We start from the raw sequence: 7,306 nt of genomic DNA on the forward strand, positions 1-7,306 counted from the left end.
CGGGGGCCCGGCGCGGCCTGTGCTGGTGGCGGCCGCCGTGTCCGGCAGCGGCGGCGGGGCGGTGTCCGCCGGCCAGTCTCGGCTCAGCTGCGCGGCCAGGCCCAGCGCCGGCGTAGGAGGGAGCAGCTCCAGCCTCGGCAGCGGCAGCAGGAAGCGACCTCTGCTTCCCCCGCTGTGCAACGGGCTCATCAACTCCTACGAGGACAAAAGCAACGACTTCGTGTGGTGAGTTTGAAGAGCATTGCCCTCCCTTTCGCTGGATGCGGAGTTTCTCTTGTTTGGGCTGGTGGGGTCCGGTGGGAGGGTGGTCTGGTTGGTGCCTTGGCGGTGCCTGCAGACCTTGAGGCTGGTGGTTGATGGGGGGAAGAAAGCTTGGTAGTCCCGGGGGCTGGGAGGGTACGAGTAGTATAGAGGACGGTGCTGGAGGGGAGGAAGTGAGGGGAGTTGAGGGAATAAATAAGAGGGGGCGAGAAGGAAGGTCAAATAAATGGTTGTGCGTAAAAGGAGAAAGTTGGGCCTTGGATTTTATGGCTATCTGGTGAGTTAGACACCCTGTCGGTCCGTTTTGCTTGTTGGAGTGAATTAAACTCGTAAAGGGAGAGGATTAAGCTTCCCATGGTGGAGTTGGTCAAAATTTGCTTATTGAAAGTATGGTAGATGGTGCTCTAGACATGGGTTGTGAGTGTTTTAAGGAGAAGTAGTATTTCATGTAAATATCTCTCCTGTGCGTGAGTATCCTCCCACTTCAAGGGGTAGGCCACTTTTAAATCTGCAGTTAAGGCTACTGTGGTCATGAAGTCTGTTCACAAAAAATTCCTCTTGTCACTGAATGTCTTGAAAAAGGGAATCACATCTATTAAATATTATCCATGTGTCAGATGTAATTGTATTAGATTTGTATAACACTGTACAGTATACTGGAACTTCTGTTTTGAGAAACGCCAGGTATTACACATTTTGGCATCGTAGTTGGCATCTTGAATGACACACAGTAGCATTCAGTTTTGATACTTGACATAGATGGGTTATCCTTATTAAGCGAGAGATGGAGTTGATTGTTTTACTGAAAGCGTTTTGGGATTTTCATTGGGTTTGGTATCCAGAACCCAATCCAAATGGTAGGATTATGAGAAAGGAATTGCTTTTAGCTAAGTGAGAACTGGCAGGATTTTATGCTTTTCCTCTGGAGGAAATTGTTGATAGACTTCGTATATTAGTGATGTGGGAAGTTGGCCTGCACTGTCATTGTAGGGGAAGTTGATTTACTTCAGGGTTGAGGATGATGTGAATTGTTGTCATTAAATAAGATAGGGCTAGAAGTTGGAACTGTAGGAAATACATTGATTAGACTTAGGTGTAGTTCTTTTTTTTTTTCTTTTTTTTCAATGTATTTTCTTTAAAAATTTTATTTATTCTGAGAGAGAGAGGGAGGAAGGGAGGGACAGGGGAGAGGGGAGGGGGGAGAGAGAGAGAGAGAGAGAGGGAGGGAGAGAGAGAATTCCAAGCAGGCTCCTTGCTGTTAGCACAGAGCCCTGTGTGGGGCTTGAACTCATGAACAGTGAGATCAGGCCCTGAGCTGATACCAAGAGTCCGCTTTTTAACTGATTGAGCCCAGTTCACCCCTTTCTTTCTTCTTTTAAAAATTTGCTTATTTATTTTGAGAGAGACTCAGTGCAAGTGGGGGAGGGCAGAGAGAGAGAGGGGACAGTGGATCCAGAGTGGGTCCCGTGCTGACAGCAGAGAGCCAGATGATGGGCTTGAACTCACGAACAGTGAGATTGTGACCTTGGCCGAATTCGGATGCTTAGCCGACTGACCCGCCCAGGCACCCCGAAGAATGAAGAAATGTCTTCATTCGTATTTTTGCTTTGTTCTTAAATTATTCTGGATTCAGAATTCATTCATTTTTCATTGAAACTTGGCTGTAATTGTGACTGTTATTTATAAATAACCAGTTTGTGATTGGGTCTAAGAGGTGTTTGTATCCAGTTGAGAGTGCCATATGATGAAGTATAAGCTAATGAAGCAAAATGAGCATTTTCAGATTTGTCCTTTTAGCCATCATTGGCATTTTAATTTTCAGAAGGCTGAAAGAAAACAAATATGTCAGCATTCATATAGCATTCACATAGAATATGTGAGAAATAAAGGAATCCATCATTCATTCAAGATACTTATTTGGCACACAGTGTCTGCGAGGCACCACATGGGTTGCATTGTACTTACTATTGGCCATTTTGTGGGGAGTTGGAGAGCCATAGAGTAGTATAAACAGCTGGCATTGATTTTTTTTTTTTTTCTTTGCGGGGTCTTGGGGAGGTAAGATTATTAAAATTTTTGTTAGTCACCTACGTTTTAACAATTTCAGTCTATTTTCCCAAGTCCTAACCTGGAAGCACCCAGTGAAAGTCTTTAGTTAAAAATTGTGAGGGGTGCCTGGGTGGCTCAGCCGGTTAAACGGCCGACTTCGGCTCAGGTCATGATCTCACGGTCGGTGAGTTCAAGCCCCACGTCGGGCTCTGTGCTGACAGCTCAGAGCCTGGAGCCTGTTTCAGATTCTGTGTCCCCCTCTCTCTGACCCTCCCCCATTCATGCTCTGTCTCTCTCGTGTCTCTCTCAAAAATAAATAAACGTTAAAAAAAATAAAAAAAAATTGTGAATATTTCTGGGGCACTTGGGTGGCTCAGTCAGTTGGGTGGCTCAGTCAGTTGAGTGTCCGACTTTGGCTCAGGTCATGATCTTACGGTTTGTGAGTTCGAGCCCCGTGTCGGGCTCTGTGCTGACAGCTCAGAGCCTGCTTCGGATTCTGTCTGTGTTTCCCTCTCTCTCTGCCCCATCCCCACTCATGCTCTGTCTCTCTCTGTCTTAAAAATAAATGAAACATTTTAAAAAATTGTGAATATTTTACTTTCTAAGAATCTCATTAGTCCATTATTTCTTTTTTGGTGAGGTTGAATATTCAGAAGAATTCATTAATAGGAATCTATCTTCCCAATTCTCAAGCTAGATTTGGTTTGGCCAGCCTTTTGGGGTAGAAGAAAGGGATTAGGATTAGGCGGGGGCCAAGGAATCTTTTTCATTTCTAATTGGCTTTGGGTGGTTGTTCTTGTCTTTTATGCCTCAAGGTCAAACGGAACCAACTGAAATTACTTTATGCTTTTCCATTTAAATGAAGCTAAAGCTTGAATAATGGTGATAATTCCCTATTCATCAGATTTTAAAACCTATGTTTATACTTCACATTTCATTTTATGCTTAAAACAATTCTGTGAAGTTATAGATAACTTCCAGTTTTGCTATAATACTAATATAATTGTATTCCCGTTGAGGTACAGAGAAGTAATTTTGTTTCAGATTGGTCAGCTATGGGTAAAATGAGAACTCAGATCTCCCAGTTCTCAATTTAGTGCTTTATTTGTATTTTTTAGCCTATGGTACTCCCCCCCCCCCTTTTTTTTAAAGATTTTATTTTTAAGGAAATCTCTGCACCTAGCTCGGGGTTTGAATTTACAATCCCAAGATTAAGAGTTGCATACTCCACCAATTGAGCCAGCCAGGCACCCCTAGCCTCCTGGTTCTTAAATGTGGTAGGTTGGAGGGAAACAGCTGTTTCATAATCACAGGAGATATATTGTTTATCCCTGACCACTCTCTCCTCCTGCCCACGTCCCAAGAAGACATACTAGAATTGGAGGCTTGAGTGGTAGTGTAATTTGCAAAAGTTACCTAGGTGATAATAACCTATCTTTCCCCTTTTGAGAACAGTTGATTTAAAATCAAATGCCTGATTTTCAGTAACACACATTGGATTCTCTTGACTTCTATCATATTTGAAAGTAAGTTTACATTTAATTGCACAATTGATGAACATTTTAGGAATTTATGGTTTTCATGTAAATTTTTTTTTCATACAAAGGATTGAAAGTATTAAGTTGTAGAGAATTTTTTTAAGTTATTTATTTATTTATTGTAAGATTAAAGAGCACAAATGGGGTAGGGGCAGAGAGAGAGGGAGAGAGAATTTCAAGCAGGCTCCGCACTGGTACCATGCAGAGCCTGATGCTGGACTCAAGCTCAAAAACCATGAGATCATGACCTAAGCAGAAATCAAGAGTCAGACACTTAACTGAACCACCTAGGTGCCCCAAGTTGAAGATAATTCTAATAGTGTATTGTAGTTGGAGAATCTGTAGTACAGGAGAGGGTAGTATTTAGCTGAAGTTGGGTAAATCTTTAACATTCAAAGGAAGTCTTTGTTATTTTGATTTTTCTAATTTTTCTTACATGAGCCATTTAAATTGATGAATCTAAGATGACTTCTTTCTTCTATCACATTACTGTTGCTTCTTCCTTAGCTTTTCCAACTACCTAAATTCCTTTTGCTACCTCTGCAGGTCTCAGTTATTCTCTAAGTTGAGGCAGAAATAAATATTTTCTTTTTTATTTATTTTTCTAATGTTTATTTTTGAGAGAGAGAGAGTGAGAGACTGAATGAGGTAGGGGCAGAAAGGGAGAGAGAGAGGGAGAGAGAGAATCTGAAACAGGCTCCAGGCTTGAAGCTGTCAGTACAGAGCCTGACACCAGGCTTGAACTCAGGAACGGCGAGATCATGACCTAGGCGGAAGTCGGATGCTTAACCGACGGAGCCACCCAGGCGCCCCAGAAATAAGTATTTTCAAGTAGATAGTAAGCCCCTTGTAGGAAGGTTAATTCTGATCACCTGCCTAATAGAAAATAGGTAGGATCTACATTGAATAGATCTACTCTTTAATAAATATGTGACTGCCTCTCTTGTGTCATGCTGTTAATAATAGACTGTCCTGAAGGAGCTCATGATTTAATGCAGAGAGAGAGACTTTTAGTCATATAATTATAGTTTCATATCCTGACCTCGTTGCTTCTTCTTAGTACCATGGCGGACGTCATTCTTTTGAAATTTTTTTTTTTCAATGTTTATTTATTTTTGGGACAGAGAGAGACAGAGCATGAACGGGGGAGGGGCAGAGAGAGAAGGAGACACAGAATCAGAAACCGGCTCCAGGCTCTGAGCCATCAGCCCAGAGCCCGACACGGGGCTCGAACCCACGGACCGCGAGATCGTGACCTGGCTGAAGTCGGACGCTTAACCGACTGCGCCACCCAGGCGCCCCGTCTTTTGAATTTACATGTATGTCGGAGTCCTCAACATAGCACTGTAGGAAGCCATTACCTACTAATCACATTTAGCACTAAAGATGAAACCTATTGATCATTCTTGCTATTGTGTTTTTCTGGCTGTCAATAAGTGAAATAAAATAGAAATCATATAACTTGTCATGGTACAACTTTGAACTTTTGGTTACATACTTACATACAGTGTATGTGCAGTGTATGTTTTACTGGGTATCAGGGTGAAAAATATTTGAAAGTTCCTGAATTATGGTGTATGATTTCTCTTGCAACTGAAAAGTAAATGAAAAATTTAGGTGGCCTATTGAAAGCCTAGTGAGCTTCTAAATAGGATTAAATGTATTTTCAAGAGCTGTTAAAGTGTATTCAGCTACTGAAATAAACTGTAGAATTCATTATGTTGTTATTGTAGTAACATCAGGCAAGAACTTGCTTGAATCTGCAAAACTGAAGCTTGATGAATCTCTTGCGTTATAATGCATGTACCATTTGGGTGACAATGATGGCGAAAGATGCTCTGCAGAAAATGATATTAAATCATAGCAGTTCATAATGCTCTTTCTGGCTGTCAGATGGCGGGTTGTCTGCCTCATTGTCAGCAGAAGACTTAGGTGAATGAAGTGGTAGAGCAAACGAAAGAGAAGATTATGAAATAGCGTATGAAAGACTATCAACTTGAATTCTGGTGTATAAATTGAAAGGAAAGTACTGATGCAGTTCATTACTAAATGTGTTAATAGCTACCTTTTCCTTTTACAAATCTTTTTCTTTTTTAAGTTAATTTTAGAGAGAGAGAGAGAGAGCGCGTGCGCGCGCACCTGTGCGCCCGTGCCCTGGGGACGGAAAGAGACCATCCTAAGCAGGTTCTGAGCTGTCAGCATGGAGCCCAGGGCGGGGCTCGAACCCAGGAACCATGAAATCATGACCTGAGATGAAACGCAGAGTTGGATGCTTAATCGACTGAGCCACCCAGGCACCCCAAAGCCTTTTCTGATTATAAACCAACATTACTTATTTGATCATATTCTAAAAAATGTTTTTTATTTTTTTTAAAAGATTTTATTTTTGTAAGTAATCTTGACACCTGATGTGGGGTTGGAATCCACAACCCGGAGGTCAAGAGTCACATGCTCTAACTACTGAACCAGCCAGGAGCCCCTAAAAATTGTTATTGATTAAAGTAACTGTAGCCTTAAACCTTGTTGCTCATTTTTTCTCCTTAAATGTATATATTGTTACTGGGGTTTTCTTTCTGTTTTGAATACTTACTTTAGCCTGCAGTCCTTTTCCTCAAAGCTGCTATAGCTTGGGAGAAAAGGTTTAACAGTGGAATTAGTCTTCTCTTTCCTGTTAAAATTTGTATTATACAAAATAAAAGGCTTCTTAAATTCTTGACTTGTTTTTGTATGTGGTGTTTCCCCATCTGTGCCCTTCACTTGTTCTTTGCCGTCTCTCTTCATACATGTATGTGCCACGTTCTAGATGTATAGGTTCCTACCATCTCAACTAATATTTCATTGAGAGTAAATTGTTTTCTCTTCATACAAGTTAATTGTTCTTTCATTTTTCATAATTAAGTTTCATGAACTGTTTTTGTCTCTTGTTTCTATGTAGAGAGTAGGGTTGTATAATAGGTGGTCTGATTTCTGTTCACTTAAATTCTGGTATTAACCTGTGGAAGCCCATCTTTCTCTCTTCCTAATCTGTGCGGTTTGGGGTGGGTGCTGTTCTCCACCAAATTCAGAGCTGGAACACATGACCCCAAGCCCAAGTAGTCTCTTGTATTGGAATTCCGTGGCTTCAGTGTTACTTCACAGATCGGCATTTTGGGTTTAATGGAGGTATTGAGACAAAGTTGGTTAAGTAAAAATTACAGATAACTATTTTTGGGACTCCTTTAGATACTTTAAATTCAAAGTTAATAAATGCCAAGTCCACCCTAAAGTGAATGTGATGTACTAACCATTGGCTTGGTATACATACTCCTGATAAAATACATGCTCTAGGATAGGCCGTTGTTATTTGCAAGGCACTCTTTCTTTCTTTCTTTCTTTCTTTCTTTCTTTCTTTCTTTCTTTCTTTCTTTCTTTTTCTTCTTCTTCTTCTTCTTCTTCTTCTTCTTCTTCTTCTTCTTCTT

At 41.1% G+C, this 7,306-nt stretch overlaps 1 protein-coding gene across 1 annotated transcript in view; it reads left to right on the forward strand.

Moving 5' to 3' along the window:
- Positions 1-124: 124 nt before the first annotated feature.
- The window catches only part of COP1 (COP1 E3 ubiquitin ligase), a 259,773-nt gene continuing 252,591 nt past the window's right edge, over positions 125-7,306 (forward strand). Inside the window, exon 1 of the mRNA XM_040446709.1 lies at positions 125-225. The gene's annotated coding sequence lies outside the window, so the exon portion shown is untranslated. The remainder of the gene's footprint in view (positions 226-7,306) is intronic.

The sequence above is a fragment of the Herpailurus yagouaroundi genome, unplaced genomic scaffold, assembly GCF_014898765.1.
Source record: "Herpailurus yagouaroundi ecotype Mexico unplaced genomic scaffold, PumYag 195, whole genome shotgun sequence".
NCBI lineage: Eukaryota > Metazoa > Chordata > Mammalia > Carnivora > Felidae > Herpailurus > Herpailurus yagouaroundi.